This window comes from Phyllostomus hastatus, unplaced genomic scaffold, assembly GCF_019186645.2.
Source record: "Phyllostomus hastatus isolate PE091 unplaced genomic scaffold, TTU_PhHast_1.1 phas_contig_148, whole genome shotgun sequence".
In the NCBI taxonomy this organism is placed as follows: domain Eukaryota; kingdom Metazoa; phylum Chordata; class Mammalia; order Chiroptera; family Phyllostomidae; genus Phyllostomus; species Phyllostomus hastatus.
Genome location: NW_025333607.1, coordinates 19,648,795 through 19,666,039, shown reverse-complemented (window position 1 = coordinate 19,666,039; position 17,245 = coordinate 19,648,795). Strand labels below are relative to the sequence as shown.

The following is a 17,245-nucleotide window of genomic DNA, read 5'->3' as shown; positions in this document are numbered from 1 at the left end:
GAAAAAATGGTATAAAAGAAAAAGTACAACAGAAACAGCGAAGGAGTCAGTATTTGCACCAAAATTATCTTGCTAACAACTTCAGGGAAATGTTTTGAAGGGCGGAGTTTTTAAAAGAACTTCCCTAAAAAGGTGTGTCTGTGGCGGACACAGAGTCATAGCAGGAGGGGGACTCACGGCCACGTTCGGGCTTATAAAATGGGTTGGAGGGGACACAGGAAATTAGACATCGTCACCGGGGTGTCCGTCCCTTGCGGAGCTGCTGATTACGCGTCCGGATCTCATTCGCTCATGCAGACGCGGCCGGCAGCGCGCCTTGGAAACGAACCAAGCGTCTAAATCCCACAGGCTAGTGAGTGGAGATGCGTTTCCCTTGGGTAATGCTCCTTCACGACCTAACTCTGGGAACAGTATCCATGCCCTGGTTAGGGAGGCAACCATGTTCTGTGTCTTCTGAAAAGTGTTGCCAACTGGATTCTTACAGCTAAGTGGAGCTGGGGTTGTAACAGTGAATGTCTTACGACTCGAGGAGAGGGCTTTGGGAGACGGATTCAGTAAGTGCTCAGGGGGAACAATTCTGTAAGTCAGTGTCACCATACAGTGAAATTATGTGTTTTGTTATGTGCGTGATATGTACTTGGAAAGATAATAATAGGTTTTTTATTTGCAACCACCACGGCCTTGAAGGAAAATCTGGCAGTCTCATCAGGGTTTTTTTCTGGTATTCGCAGGAGAGTAATTTTTGTCTTAGTTGGCAGACTTCTCTTTGGACACATTTTTCTGACCGCTCTCCCATTCAGTTACCAAGTCCTTGTGATTCTGCTCTCAAGACCTACCCACCACCCTGTCTTTCCTCACTCACCTCTGCACCAGCCTGCTGGCTCAGGCTCCCGTGGACCTCCCCTGGGAGATCAGCGCTGGCTTCCTGCCTTCCCCCCCGCAGTCTGTTGATCGTGAGCAAGGGAGCATTCCCGAAAAGAGTCACTCGCACTCATTTGTGTCTTTCGGCATTGCCGGGGGACCTCCCAACACGCCAGTAGAGTCACATGCAGCTTACACGCAGAAAAGAGGAGCTTGCATGACAGAAGCGAGCAAAGCCAGTGTCTAACACAGTGACCCTGGTCACTGGCATCGTCTGTGGTTGGCGGGACGGGCATCAGTCGCCGGCCAGGTGGCCGCAGTGACTGCGTGCCTCTGGGGGAATGGGAGTCTGGCGGGGTTCTGCGTGTGCCCCGTGGTGCCACCGGGCTCCAGTGCTGGGTGGTTGGAGCGCTAAGCGCTTATAGCCCACTAGGCATGGGGTCCCACTCACGTCGCTGTCCAGATGGAGTCCTGAGCCAAGCGTCCAGACTTGCGATTGGGGGTTCTGGGCCCCTCCGAAGGACGTTCCCATTACACCCCATTCTCGCAGTCTCGACAGAGCCCCCGACACACCTGTGGTGGCTGATGGTGACTGCCCGTTGACCGCCAACAGTGCCCAAAGAGTCTGCTCCGCTCTGCCAGGACCGTCCAGCCGGCAGCCCGCAGGCCACGTGCAGCCCGGGATGGCTGTGAGCGTGGCCTGACCCCAGATCGTAAGTCCACTCGGAACATGGTGAGAGTCTTCTGTGATTACGTGTCTCAGAGTATTTAACGTGCGGTCCAGGCCAACTCTTCTTCTCCCAGTGTGGCGCGGAGGTGCCAAAAGGCTGGACACCCTGTTGTACACACTACTCTTAGTCTGGCGACCTGGGGGATCCTTTAAAATGTGATTCAGATCCTCTCTGTCCTCCACTGGAGTCTTCCCATGGCTTCCGTCTCACTCAGAGTTAAAGCCGTGCCCCAGAGGGGGCTGGATGTCCCCAGGGAATTTATCCCCTGTCCCCTCCCTGGTACTGTGTCCTGTCACTCGACTTTGTGCTCATGTCACCCTCGCCACATCCGTCGTCCACCTGCTGCTTTCCGACCTCTCCAAGCTCACGCCATCCTCAGCCCCTTTACTCCTGCTTTTTCCGTCTTTCTGGACGTTTCTTCCCTAGGCATCTCCATGATTTACTACCTCACCCCGTGTGCTCCAAGGCCAGGCGAGCCCCCGCCTGACCACCACAGTTAGCGGTCCGTCTCCTCGCCAGTCGTCTCCCTCTCCCTCCCGCCACATCACTTGTTCGGTCTGCGTGCTGGCGCTCAGCGCTGCTTGGCGTGCTGTGCCACTTTCTTCACTTTTCTGTGTATTTTCTCTCATTACTTGAGTGGAAAACTCCAGATAAACTGGGGTTTTCAAGCTGTTGTTTCCTTTTGAATCACAGAACCTGAAACAGTATATAGCACATGGAGATATTTTTAAAAAATACTTGTCGGATGTTTAAACTAAGGATGTTACAACTGGAAGCTTGCCAGTGGACGAGCAGCTTGATAAAATACACCGTTTTGGAGCCACAAGACACTGGGAAGAGGTGTTCAATCTACAGAGGGGTACTTAGTGGGAGAGGAAGAAGAGAAAAAAAATGAAATAAAGATGGTGAAAATCCCATGAAAGTTCACAAAAGAGATGAAACTATGATCTGATTTGCCTGAAAATTGAAGGAGACGCCTTTTCATCTCTCTCTCTTTGTAGAGTTAAGAATACCATCTATTTACTGGGCTGAGCTAACCATTGGATATTAGAAAATAAAGTTCTTGAAACTTGAAACTTGCTCTAACACCAGATATTTAAACTTAAAAAAAATTGGCTTTCTCTTTAATTTGTAATCCTATGATAAAAAAAATTAAACAATTATTTAGGCCAGTTCTCACACCTAACTGCAGTATTTGGGGCTATTTTATTTTTATTCTTTATTGTATTTTTATACTATCTTTTAGTCCCCTTACACTCCCCTTCCCCCCAGGAACCACCACACTGTTGCCCATGTCCATGAGTCCTTTTCCCTTCCTGCTCGGTCCCTCCACCCCCTACTGTTCCCCACCCCACTAGCTGGCATCCTGCCCTCCATCTATGAGTCGGAACTAACAAGGAAAATGGGGACAGACTCAAAGATGGGGATAGATGTTTTTAAATATTCATGTCATTATACAGCTCAACCAACGCTATAGCTACACATTGGTTTCTAAATAAACTTTAACATTCAAACTAGAGTCATTAAACTTTTTATCTGCATTTGTAAGTTAACTGAACCTTGTCTACTTATTTTTGCCAATAGATGTCAGTGGTTGACCATCTTAGTGAAATGACGGTGCATGTGCTTGTTTTATGCTACTGTTAAAAGGCTAGCCTTTAAAGAAATGTATTGTTCCTTAAATGGTCCTTTTTTATCATTTCACCTTGAGAGGTAATATGTATTTATGAAAGGATAGAATTGACAGTAGGAAACGTTAATAGATTCCCTAATTGATTGCAACTTCTGAAATATTTAAGAGCTCTCTAGGAAGTATTCACAAAATTAAAATGACATTTTAAAAGGCTTGCTTTTTTCATGTAGATTTATGTATATTCCTCCAACCAAACACTTTTCAATATACAAGAGAAACTGCTGGTATACGTAGTGTTTTATTCACAGTCATGTTGGCTACAAAGGTTTTTATTGAGGTTTCCAGTGAGTTCTTTAAAAACAAATCCAGAAACACTGTCCAAGGCAGTTTGCAAATAAAATTTTATTTTTTAAAATTATGAATAGCTTTATGATAATTGAGTAGGCCTCTTTTTATATCTGTTGAGCTGTTGTGAGCATCCCATTCAACATGAAACAGTCTTCTCCTAAAGTCTTCACCACTCCCGTGAGAAATAATGGCTTCTGTTCCCTTTTCTGCTGTTTAGTGTCTTCTCCCTTCAGTGCCTTTTCTGAAGTGTACCTTCGTGAGTTAGTGATGATGTTAGAAATAATAGCGTGTGGTGTATTCACCTGGATTAATAACCAAACAAACTAACAGTTCTTCAGAATTTTCAAGAACAGCAAACCACGCTTCTCTTCTTCAGTCAGCGAGAAGTGCCTAAACCCCTGAGATATCTCAAAAATTGTCCTAACCTCGACTTTCTTTCTGCTAGAAGACTAGTCACTATGGTGAACACATTTTGGGGGCAATATTTTAATAAGGATTTCACTGAGCAGAACTAAAATGTATTCCATCATTTAGTGGTAATTCAAAACACATTTATTTTTAAGTTCCTAATGTATACCAGGAACCTAACATGTTATACACGATTTTTCTTTGTATAAAATAATTGTGTGTGTGTGTTTCAAATAAACTCATTGAGGGGGGAGAAAATATTTGCAATATATAATCTGACAAAACGTGTTACGTACAAAACATATGGAACTCGTACAAATCAAGAAAAAGGTGTTTCTCGATCGAGAACTAAGGGCAAGCGAGTTAGGTGAGCACAGTTTATAACAGAGGATAGCTAGTGGCTAAAATCACGTGAGAAGATGACCTTCAGTAACCACCTTCAGAGAAGTAAAAGTTAAAAGCACAATGCACCCACCACAGAATCTAAAGTTTTTTTTTTGTTTGTTTGTTTTTAAATAGCGACACCAAGTAGAGGCAAGGTTGTGGAGCAACAGGGCTCTGATGAGAGTACAGGTTGTTACACCCATTTTCGAAAATTGTTTGAAGTATGTTTTGGAACTGAGCATATGAAAACGTGTGAGCTGGTTACTCCAACGGGGTTGCATGTACGTGAGTGTGTGTGCCAAACAACACGCATCAGAGAGGCAGGCATCAGAGAGGCAGGCGTCAGCAGCGGTTTTTGGTAAAAACCCCGCACGAGGAAGAACCCAAACGTCTCCTTACAACACAGAGGAGGCATTGATTGGGGAATATTCCATACGCTACAGCCACACGGAAGAGTGATCTGTGGCTACGTACAATGACCTGGATTCTTGCAAACACTGAGAAGAAACAGGCACAAAATAATATGAGCAATTTAGTTCCATTTATATAAAATTCACAGCAGTTAAAGCTAATCTTTGGAGACAGAAACAATCCATTTATGAGGAGTGCCAGTTCAAAGGGGCCATGGAGGCTTCTAGAAGGATGGGAATCTTTCTGGATCTGGGTGGCTTTACACAGAAATGGGCACTTGGGGAAAATATTGGGATTTCTGTACTTTATAGGCTCTGCCCCCAAATACACTCACTGGAAAAGTGAGCTCTGTGCTGCTTCCATAGCTGTTCACAGAGTAATGCTGATATGTATTCTGTCACTTCCTAAAAACGCTCTACCCGTCCAGATAAAGGGTTTTTTCTGAGACTCTTCACAAGGTATGCAGATGGCTCTCTGCCTTCACTCATTTCCATTTTCATGATGCTAAGTGGGGGAAAGGACAGGACGCGGGTGTTGAAGAGGAAGTGAAATAATTATAGTCCAGACCCTGTGCTAAGCCAGGTCATTGAAAGCATAAAATGTAGTCCTGGAATTCCTTGATGGTATCATCAAAGGAGCAACACGATGGAATCCAGGGTTGCTTCGTTTCTACCTGATGTAACAAAGACATCAGAAGAAGCAACAGAGATTTTGCTAGCTCTGCCCATGAGGCAACCACATGTATTTTTCTTTTTTGTATTCAGGCGTACCTTGGAGGTATTCTGGGTGTGGCTCCAGACCGCTGCAATCAAGTGACCATCCTGATACAGCGAGTCACGTGGACCTTCTGGTTTCCCGGTGCCTATGAAAGGTATACTGTACTGTATATACTATACTGTTTATACTATACTGTAGTCTTTTAAGTGCGTAATAGCATTATACCCCCCGAAAATGTAACATCAAAGATCGCTGCTCACAGACCACCGTGACAAATATGATGATGATGGAAAAGGCTTGAAATTACCAAAAGGTGACTCAGAGACATGAGGTAAGTGCATGCGGCTGTAAAAATGGCACTGATAGACTTACCTGATGCAGGGTTGCCACCAACCTGTACTTGGTAAAAAAAAAAAACAACAAAGCAAAACAATGCAGTATCTGTGAAATACATGAACACAAAGTGCATCAGAGCAAGGTGTGTGTGTATATAGTTTATATGTGTATATGTAATTTACAAGCTTTATGATACTACCCAAATATATACATGAAATAGAAGAAAAATTATTAGAAAAAAAAATAGAAGTGAGGAAGATTATTAGGAAAACTCATACTTTATCTTAAAATTTCATTTTCTTCCTCTCTAGGTTTATGTGATATTTCTCTTGAGGTTTCTTACACAATAAAGGAAAAACAACTGTTTATAAGCATAAATCTTTCTCTTATATTTTGCCACAGTCCTTGGGCAACATCTCGAAATTTAATAAACTTGAATTTCGTCAGAAGAAAAGTGGTGGTAATCTAATGGTCAAGACCCTGTCTTAGAGAAGGTGCTTCTTGGGGCTCTTGGAAATTTGAGTTGGTGCGCGTCTCTCTGGCCGAGAGCGGTCGAGGGACCAAAGGGAAGAAGACGTGCTCTTGAGGACGGGGAGGCGGAAACCATAAAACAACACACAGCTTCCGATTACTGTGTTTACTAGGCCACTCGCTGTGGGAGAGGCGAGCGCAGTGGGAATTCTCTGGGCTTGGAGTTCGAAGACCTAAGTTCAAATCCTCATGTGTCACTTCCAGCTGAGTGGCAGGGAAGGACAGCCATTTCCAGACCATGGTTTCCTGTTGGAAACACGGGGAATTGGGACAAAAGATTTGCACGGTCCCTCATGGTTCCAAAGTAATACCGTACATTTCAACACATTTAAATATCAGCAATTTAAAGTGGAGGAACGAATGCCTTCCATATTCTAGGGAGCGCTCTCACAGCTGCTGCTAGGAAACAACACGGGAAACAACACAGATCTCTCACGGAAAGCCTCGGTCCCATCAGGGAGGCCTCGCAGCCCAGCCGGGCCGCGGGTACGGGATCTGGGAAGAAACACGGCTGGAGACAGAGCTCGAGTCTGCGCGTGCACAGCGCTCAGTTCTGCCCTTCTCTCGCTCGCGTGCACTTGCATCGGAATTGCCTCTGCACCATTGACTCCCGTGTCAGCGCACTGGGGCAGGCTGAGCTTTGGTGTTCTCCGCCCTCAGACACCTGTATATCGGCCTTGGCAAATTTAGTGAAACGATAAAGATCTGTGACTTTTGCAAAGCCCCTAAATCTGTTTCTGGGCACCGTATGTGTTCGAAACGGTTGGTTCCCTGCCGTACCCTATCTTATTATTCTGAAAAAAAAAAATGGTTAGCTTATTAGAGATGGTAGTTAAGAGGTCAAAGATACAGAATCATTGGAGAGATAAGGACAATAATACAGAATGCTTAATGGTGTCCCAAGGAAAGTCCCCCACACTTCTGGAAATTTCTCTCAGTATCTGTGGGAGTACCGCGCCAGGATTCACCAGGGATAAGATGTGTGGGTCCCCTTGGAGGGGCCCAGGAAGCCAGATGAATTTTCATTATTTCAAACGTGTGGCGCTGCCATATTTTAAGGAGAATGAATGTCTATTAATAACAACACAAATACTACTTCAAGATGCAAAAGCTTCATCCTTGAGCTTCACTGGAGAACTTAATTACTTCAGTTGAAACAAGTAATGATGGTCATTCATGTATATAACCTGTCCATTTAGAGATAGGTTCTTAGAAATTTCCAGATAATATGAATTTGGTTGGGCTAATATCATTGCTTAACATTTTTAGAGGTAGTATCTTTCTAATAGAATGTTAAGAGTTCAATAAATTAGCTTAAGAAAAAATGAAAAAAGGTTTGAGTTCGTTTTTTAAAAATTTATTTATTTATTTTTTAGAGAGGGGAAGGGAGGGAGAAATAGAGGGAGAGAAGCATCAATTGCGGTTGCTTTTTGTGTGCCCCCAGCTGGGGACCTGGCCCACAGCCCAGGCATGTGCCCTGACTGGGAATCGAACCGGCGACTTTGTGGTTCATAGGCTGGCACTCAACCACTGAGCCACACCAGCCGGGGCCGAATTCCTGATTACCTTCTTTAGCTTACCCCATTCTGCCTACAAAGCAGTGTTAATAATACAGGTTGTTTACACACATATAATCTTTAGCAATATCTTTAAAATATAACATTGGAGTTTTGGTTCATTAAACCCAATGTTTGTCTCTGACCCTGGTGTTACAGGACTAATTTTGAAAGTTAGTATTCTTCCTGAGGAAGCCAACCACAATGGTCTCAAAATGCCCACTGTAGTTCTCCCAGATAGTTTAATTTGCCTTTAATTTACTCTGTTGCAAGCATATCATCATTACTGAGTAGAGATTATTTTGGATCTAATTTTTTTCAGTTTTGGAATAACATATACTATCCACTTTTCTCCTTCATGTAAAGCACATATGTAATCTTTTAAAAACTTATTTCCTTTCAAGATTTTAAGTTGTACTGCCGTTTCTGGCACTTGAACGATCCAGTTGGAGATGTTGTCCCTGAGAGTGTGGAGCCCAGGCCTGTGCCTCGGTGCCCGCGGTGTTACAGGTCCTCTCACTCAGAGGCCCGCGCTGTTCCGACCCCTTCAGAGAGCACGTCCCAGCGGCTTCTGCTTTTCCGTCCCCTGTAGAAATGAGTAGCTTTGGAGTCCATCATCACAGACTGTTATTTGGGTTGGTTTTCTCCCCAGTTCCAAATGCCTTTATGTTCCCCTCTCAGGAGCGTTGCTGTGCCTTCCTGTAGCTCAGTGTCTTTGAGACGTGGCTTTGTGTGGCGGAGTCTGCGGGCCCTGTCCCCCTCTTCCCAGTATGAACGGAACGGCTGAGGGTTTTTAAAAAAGATTTTATTTATTTATTTTTAGAGAGAGGGGAAGGGAAGGAAAAAGAAAGGGAGAGAAATATCAACATGTGGTTGCTTCTCATGGGCCCCCTACCAGGGACCTGGCCCGCAGCCCAGGCAGGTGCCCTGACTGGGAATTGAACCAGCGACCCTTTGGTTCGCAGACCGGCACTCCGTCCACTGAGCCACGCCAGCCAGGGCTCCTTTCTCAATTATTTTAGTGGCTTTAATTGTCCAGAACATGAGAACTTCATTAGTCCTTGACAAAATTGCAAAACTGGTAGGTGATGCCCTTATTTTTATGTTTATTTTTTGCCTCGCAACCTCCTCACTGTCCTCGCTTGGACCTCGTCCTGGGCAGGCGTAGCGACGTTGCCCCTGGTCCTTGTTCTCTTCTCCCCCTCACGTGGTTGAAAGTGTCTGGCCTTCCCGTCTCGGCCCCTCAGGGTCTCCGTCTCACATCTCAAGGCGAAATCCGATAACCACCTCCGTCGACTGGGTTGTTACTAATCCTGGAAGCCTGAGTGCTTCCTTCCTTCCCTCCTTCCACAGAAGATTCCTCCTCAGCCAGAGACATCTGTGTGGACGCTGTAACTGTACCCTGTTGTTAATGCATCTCGGGCCCTCCCCGACGGTGGGATTTGCGCTGGTGGAGTGCGCTACCGAGGAGGGGGTGAGTGGTGGTTTCTGGAACAGCGCGACTCTCAGAGGTTGACTGTGTGTCTCTCTATTCTTGAGTTTACCAAATGGTACACTGTTCTGCTTGGGTTAGGACATTGAACCTACTGCATTTACTAATTCCGTAACTTTGGCATTACATTATTCTACATTGTGTCACATTTTATTTTTGATAAAAACGTTGCATCACATTTTGCCGAGAACATAACACAATATGTCTCACGACATTTGGGAAGCTTCGTGCTGGTTTCCTTATAGGTAAAACAGTGACAATAAACCCACACAGCTTGCCTTCCCAAGTTCTAGGTAATTTGGATTAAAAAAAAACGAGTGTACTTTGTGAATCATACTGTGCTATAAAATGCATAGCATTATTGTTTGTGATTAAATGCACTCAGAATACGGTTTCACATAAATACTCCAGATGATTTTCCTGTGTGACTTTCAGAATGTTCTATTTCAGAGTCTTAATCTTTGTTTGCTGGGGACTGCTGAGGATGTAACCGAATGGTGTAAATTCCCAGATCCCATCTTGCAGGCTTGCTATTTGATGAGATATGTGCATTCTCATAAAACAAAAAAAAAAGTATGGAAATAAAAAAGACCAAAAATTCCATGTGGTATACTTTACAGCTGCCATCTAACTAAAACTCCCAAATACAGATGCTAATTGGACTTTTAATGAATTATTAAAATAAAAGTAATGAATATTCAGATGTGTTGCAACCAGTAGTTCAGTAAACTATTGTTGAGAGAATTTCTAAATCCTAAATGGGTAATCATGGAAGAGCTTAAAAAATATGTCAAAACATTTCAAGATTCTTCTTGGATCGACGCTGATTCTGAAAAGAAGTTAGGTCTGTGTCTTTCTTTGTGCAAGAGCCAAGGAGGCCATCCTGGGGTGGGTCTCTGTTCGAGGCATGGGTGTCTTAAGGTAAATGTAATTTATCATGCTGGCTCCGGCTCTGCGTGCTCCCGTCCTTTCAGAGACTTTCACAGGAAAAGAGCTACTCATCTTCTTGGGGGGGTTGCTCTGGCATTGTCACCGGTGCCCCTAAAATCAGACAGTGTGGGCGCAGTGCGGACCGGGCCCACGGTGAGGCCGGTCAGACGCTCTCAGGTGTAACACTGAAAGGTGCGCCTGCACCATCTCTGAGCAAGATCATCATCTGCTGCAATATTTTGAAAATAAAAATTACCACAGAAATCGATGAGGACCAAAATGTCAAGTTTTACATACGCACACGGTCAGTATTACTGATTTTCACTCTTGCCTCGGGCTCTTACCGGCTCAGGACAGCACTGGTGACCAGAGAGGCGTCTAAAGCTGCACATTTCTACGTGACCTCTTTCAAATTGGTTCCAGGGGTCCGAAATGGGAGCTCATGTACGTGATCAGAACTGATGAAATAGTTGAATGTGTTTTCTCATTGTGTCTTTTACTTTCAAGAACCTGTGAAGATTTATCGTATCGTCTTGGTGAGTTTTGCACAGGGGCAACCGACCACCTTCATGTCACTCAGACATGAGTGTCCTCAGCCAGCTCCCCACAGCAGTCCGGGGACCTTAACCTGAATGCGGTCACCGGGCAAGCCTCTGGAATCTTAGTCACAGACGGAACGCCACGAGGTGGCCCGGTCTGGGCCTGCTGCCCTCCAGTTTGGCCGCACCGGGTCTCCGCGCCCGGGTGGGGTCTGAGTCTCCTGCCTGCCCCGTCCCCTCTTCTGGGCTGCAGGAGTTGGCGGCTGCCTCTGAGGGTCGTCTGCCGCAGACGCTGTCGGGGTTTGGAGCAGAGTCTCCGCTGTCCTCAGCGCATCTTTGGTATTTCAGGGATTGCTTTCCGTTCTTGGAGAATCTTTCCATCTTTTTTGGCAGACTCAAATTCACTCTTTTTTCCCTCTTCTCTTGGAACTCCTCTGTTAATCTCTCAGGAAAGAGAAGATCTCGACAGTGCTAAGGAAGTCTGTTGATGTCAAATGGTTTCAACTGCCCTCTCTGCAAATACTCTTCTTTAAGAACCTTCAAGTGCTTTTCTTCGGGGAGAAGAAAATGTTGGTAGAATAAACATAAATGATCTGTTTGACCTCTGCAACGGTTTTGACGTGTCCGTGGGGTTAGGTTGATCCTAGCATGTTCGTGGGCCCCTCCGCTGTCCTGACCCCCTGACCCTGGCGTGTTCCTGTGTTTGACCAAGGTCGCTTTTGCTTTGCGCGTCTCTCTTCAGGTATGTGTGAATAAGCGTACTTCTTACATCACTTGATCTTCTTTCTACACATGCACAGACCTTTTAAGACAGCAATCTCACTGAATCAAGATGCAATTTCCAGGTTGAAAAAAGAAGATGATTATTTCCGTAGCGGATCAGTGTGAAATAACAGGGGCCGGGCCATCTTTCCCGTGAACGACCTTGCCGAGCCCACGCAGCCCGGCCCAGGAAGACGGGGTGGGGTGCGGGCGGTGCTCCGGGTGCACACGCCGTGGGTGCGACGACTCCCGGCCCCGCGCGCGCGCGCATCTGAACTAACTCTCCGCATCGTGTGCAGCACGCCGTTTTCTGTTCTCCAGATGGAGTTAGGTATCAAGTTACAAAGTTCAATTTCCCTTTTTGTTACTATATTTTCTAAGGAATAGTAAAAAAATATAGAACTTCAAATCACATGACAGAGAAAAATTAACTTTCATTATATTGACTGTGCTGGTTAGGGTTCTCTAGAGAAACAGAGCTAACAGGATAGAGGGAAGATAGATAGGTAAAGATATAAATGTAGTTATTTTTTTTAAGTTTCTACTTTATTGACTCTTGGGGTCAGCATTCTTTTTTTTTTCAATATTTTATTCATTTTATTTTTAGAGAGGGAAGGAAGGGAGAAAGAGAGAGAGAGAGAGAGAGAGAAAGAGAAACATCAATGTGCGGTTGCTGGGGGCCGTGGTCTGCAACCCAGGCATGTGCCCTGACTGGGAATCGAACCTGTGGCATTTTGGTTCCCAGCCCGCGCTCAATCCACTGAGCTACACCAGCCAGGGTAAATGTAGTTATTAATATAGATGTGAAGACTTATTTTGGGGAATTAGCTCAAGTCAGTTTACACTGATGGGTTCTGCTCTTGAAGGCAGAAAACGGCCTCCCTGCTACCGTCAGGGCGGGATGGGTCATTTTGAATCGTAAGAGGTGAACAGGAGCATTCTTTGTTTCTCCCGAAGCTGGCAATTGAGCAGTGCCAGGGATTAATTCAAGAAACCCTCCCGCTCCAGTGCTACTCCTGAAGTGCGCGGCAGGAGTGATAATTACTAGTGACAGAAGAGAAGAGGCCCCAGGACTCTTCAGGGGTTTCTCATCGCTTGTTTCAGAGTGAATTGTGACCTCTTTAGAGACGAACGCTTCCATGCTGTGTCTGGTAAAGTGCGTGGCACATAGTAACTCCACAGTAAACTCTTGTGCAGATGATATATGGACAAATAAATCAACATATCTTCCTGAGCGTCCTAAATAGGTTTATAAAGGAACGTTACTAGTTTATACGAATTAGACTTTGCTGGTGTGTGAAATTGCACCAAGATTTTACCCCAAAGATTTACCAAGAATATGTAGAAACTGCAAGATCATTCGTTGTTCTAGGCATCTGTGAGGAGGTGCTACATCTGATGTTTTCAGTATGACTTGTCTGTACAGGAAAATGACAGTAGGCATTACCTACTCCCCCCCACCACCCCCCGGTCAGATCAAAGTAGAATAAATGGCAAGAGAAGCAAAAGCATTGCATAATTTCTTTTTTTTTCCAAACAATTTTTGGGCTTTTTAAAAAATTTACTTATTTTTTAGAGAGGGAAGGGAGGGAGAAAGAGAGAGAAGGAGAAACATCAACGTGCGGTTGCTGGGGGCCATGACCTGCAACCCAGGCATATGTCCTGACTGGGAATCGAACCTGCGACACTTTGGTTCGCAGCCCGCGCTCAATCCACTGAGCTATGCCAGCCAGGGCATTGCATAATTTCTGATTGCATTTTTCAAATTAAAGAAAGCCTTCCAATCTGTCCTTTCTCATGGTATAACACTAACCTTTAAAATGTCCTTTTCTGCCCTGGCTGGTGTAGCTCAGTGGATTGGGCATGGGCCTGTGAACCAAATGGTCGCTGGTTCGATTCTCAGTCAGGGCACATGCCTGGGTTGCAGGCCAGGAGCCGCATGAGAGCCAACCACACATTGATATTCCTCTCCCTCCCTTTCCTTCTCTCTAAAAATAAATAAATAAAATCTTACAAGAATTTTTAAAAAACGTCCTTCTCCTTCACTTCAACAGTCCATTACTCATCAAAAAATAAATCGGAGTCGACGATGTGCCCAGGCTGGGGGACCCCTGGACGACGGCAGCGTTGCCATCAGATGACCCGTCTCCGTTTCTGTGTGCGGTGGCGTTTCCTTCCAGGGAGGGGGCAGGCGAGTCTCGTCGTCAGCAGGAGCTTTGCGAAGTGCAGTTGTAAAGCGATCATGACCGAAAATGATCTATTCCCCAAACGTCCCTGCTGAGCTACAGACTTTAATATTATTTTTATCATCCGGTGTCAAATTTTACCATATAAATTGGGCACATCTCAAACTTAAGTCTTAATTGATGAGACTGTATGATAAATAAAGGATACAAAGGAAAAGTGCATATAAAATACATATATTATCATGTATTTTACTTAAATGTGTCAGGCAGTTAAAAAGTATTCACCAAGTACAATTGGATATGTGTTAAACAAACCATCCTGTTGTGTAGACGTTTAATTTTTAGAAAATTTTTTCTAGTCAGCCACATCTGCAGATTCCATCAGTTGATCTGTGTGTGTGTGTGCACGTGTGTGTGTGTGCACGTGTACATGTGAGTGCGCATGAGAAGACGTGCGGGAGAACAGGTCACTTCCCATCTGTAGCCGTGCTTCCCTGCTCACCCATTCAGCTTGGAATTCTCTTTCCCAGCCTTGTAGCGATATAATTGACATATAACATTGCGTAAGTTACATGTGTACGAGGGGATGACTTGATATCTTTGTTATTGTGAAATAATGATCACAGTATTAGTGTACACGTCCATCACCTCACAGAGTTACCACGGTGCGTGTGTGTTGCACGCGTGTGTGTGGTGGCCTTCAACATGGAACGCATGCCTTGGACAGTGCGAGAAGAAATGGTGGGCCACCGGAGTCTGAGAAGAAACCGTCAGAACTGCAGTTTGTGGTTATTTTTACTCAAGTGGAGGCACACACAAAGGTTTATTATATAAATAACACATGCGGGTGCTGGAGGCTTCAGTCTGCGCAAGCAAAATTAAAAACCGTATTACTTATTATTTTTACTATTTAATTTCCTGAAGCTGACCTTCACAAAATGGACAAGCTGCTTAAAGAGATTCCTTCCAAGAAGCCTCGGCCTGAACGTAACCAGCCATCATCCCAGCTCCTTGTCTGATGCGTACTGGGTGGGTCAGGAAAAACTAATGCTTTCTAATCTAATCTTACTATCTCCTGGTACCTGACATTTATTTTTAAACATAATCACATTTTATTAGTTTTTTCTCGGATAATGGGGCTTTTTTTCTACAGTGAGTAAGAAAAGAAAAAGAAAAAAAACTCTGGCCAAGGAGAGAGCGTTTTGAAGATAGATATGTGGAGATATTTTGTTGCAAACATGTCACCCATGAAAACTCCTGTTGCTCTTCCCGTCAAAGGAGACTTAGCAGCCATTGTCTAACCTGTGACTCAAGGAATGCAGAAGTACAGCACAAATACCCACAATATTTTAGCCTAATTCTGTAGGGTTTGCAAAACATGCGTCATGATTATTAATGCAGCCAGTGGTACATTTCTTCTATTCATATTTAAGTGTTTTTAAGATATTTTATTTAGCTGATATCCCCAAATGTCAGCTTTGAAACCCAGACACCAAAACACACTCCATTTAGAAAATGAGTATTTTGGATGCTGTATGAAAATACTGAGACACTTTCAGCAAGAAGGTTTTGTACACTTAGCCAATAAATGATTTAAGTGTTTGACTCATTTTTTACAAATGATTTTTTGTGTATATGTTTGAATGTATGCAATTTATTAGCTTGATCGTATGTGAAGTTTGTGTTAAATAAATGCATATACTGAGTGTGCATTCTCAATTATTTTTCTTTTTTCTGACAGAAATGACTTCAGAAAAGTTTAGAGACCACCAGAAATAATCTCCATAATCAATTTTATTGATTATGCTATTACAGTTGTCCCATTTCCCCCCTTAACTCCCCTCCACCCTGCACATCCCCTCCCACCCACATCCCCCCCTTTAGTTCATGTCCATGTGTCATAAGTTCTTTAGCTTCTACATTTTCCATACTATTCTTGTCCTCCCCCTGTCTATTTTCTACCTCCCATCTATGCTACTTATTCCCTGTAGCTTTTCCCCTTCTCTCCTCCTCCCACTCCCTGTTGCTAACCCTCCATGTGATCTCCATTTCTGTGGTTCTGTTCCTGTTCTAGTTGTTTGCTTAGTTTGTTCTTGTTGTAGGTGTGGTGGTTAATAATTGTGAGTTTGCTGTTATTTTACTGTTTATATTTTTGTTTTCTTTTTCTTAGATAAATCCCTTTGACATTTCATGTAATAAGGGCTTGGTGATGATGAACTCTTTTAACTTGACCTTATCTGAGAAGCACTTTATCTGTCCTTCCATTCTAAATGAAAGCTTTGCTGGATAGAGCAATCTTGGATGTAGGTCCTTGCCTTTCATGACTTGGAATACTTCTTTCCAGCCCCTTCTTGCCTGCAAGGTCTCTTTTGAGAAATCAGCTGACAGTCTGATGGGAACTCCTTTGTAGGTGACTGTCTCCTTATCTCTTGCTGCTTCTAGGATTCTCTCCTTCATTTTAATCTTGGGTAATGTAATTATGATGTGCCTTGGTGTGTTCCTCTTTGGGTCCAACTTCTTTGGGACTCTCTGAGCTTCCTGGACTTCCTGGAAGTCTATTTCCTTTGCCAGATTGGGGAAGTTCTCCTTTATTATTTATTCAAATAAGTTTTCCACGTTGCTCTTTCTCTTCCCCTTCTCGCATCCCTATAATTTGTATGTTGGAATGTTTAAAGATGTCCTGGAGGTTCCTAAACCTGTCCTCATTTTCTTTGAATTCTTGTTTTTTTATTCTTTTCTGGTTGGATGTTTCTTTTTTTCCTTCTGGTCCACTCCATTGATTGGAGTCCCAGTTTCCTTCCTATCACTATTGGTTCCCTGTATATTTTCCTTTATTTCACTTAGCATAGCCTTCATTTTTTCATCTAATTTGTGACCAAATTCAACCAATTCTGTGAGCATCCTGATTACCAGTGCTTTGAACTGTGCATGTGATAGGTTGGCTACCTCTTTGTCACGTAGTTGTATTTGTTCTGGACTTTGACCTGTTCTTTCATTTGGGCCTTTCTTGTCGCACCTGTTACGTAGTCATGGGCGAAGCCTTAGGTGTTCACCTGGGTGGGGCAGCCCACGTGGCTGCATTGTGACTCTGTGTGTGGGGGAGGGGTCCGAGAGGGAACCATGGCACTTGCTCAGCTCTGGGCCAGATTCCAGTCACTTCCCCCCTTCCCACAAGCAAAGTGGGCCCTCCTGGTGCTGATTCCCGAGTGGGTGGGTTTGTGTCCGTCCTGGGACCCCGTGGGTCTCTCCAGTGAACTCTCTTGCGAGGCTGGGCATTTCTCCTGGCACCTTTCAGGTGGTGTTTTGAGGCTTTATTTCCCCACACTGGAGCCCTGGGTTGCATGGTCCGTCCCGCTCCCCCTTCGTTTCTCCTGGTTTACCTGCCTGAGAATGTGGGACCGTTGGGTCTGCCAGCCGCCA

General features: G+C 44.5%; 1 long non-coding RNA gene across 1 annotated transcript in view; it reads left to right on the top strand.

Annotated features, from left to right (window-relative positions):
- LOC123805574 overlaps nt 1-14,037 on the top strand; it is a 48,584-nt gene extending 34,547 nt beyond the window's left edge. Inside the window, exons 2-3 of the long non-coding RNA XR_006783321.1 lie at nt 5,541-5,647; nt 13,694-14,037. This is a non-coding gene — a long non-coding RNA (uncharacterized LOC123805574). The remainder of the gene's footprint in view (nt 1-5,540; nt 5,648-13,693) is intronic.
- Nucleotides 14,038-17,245: the final 3,208 nt, after the last annotated feature.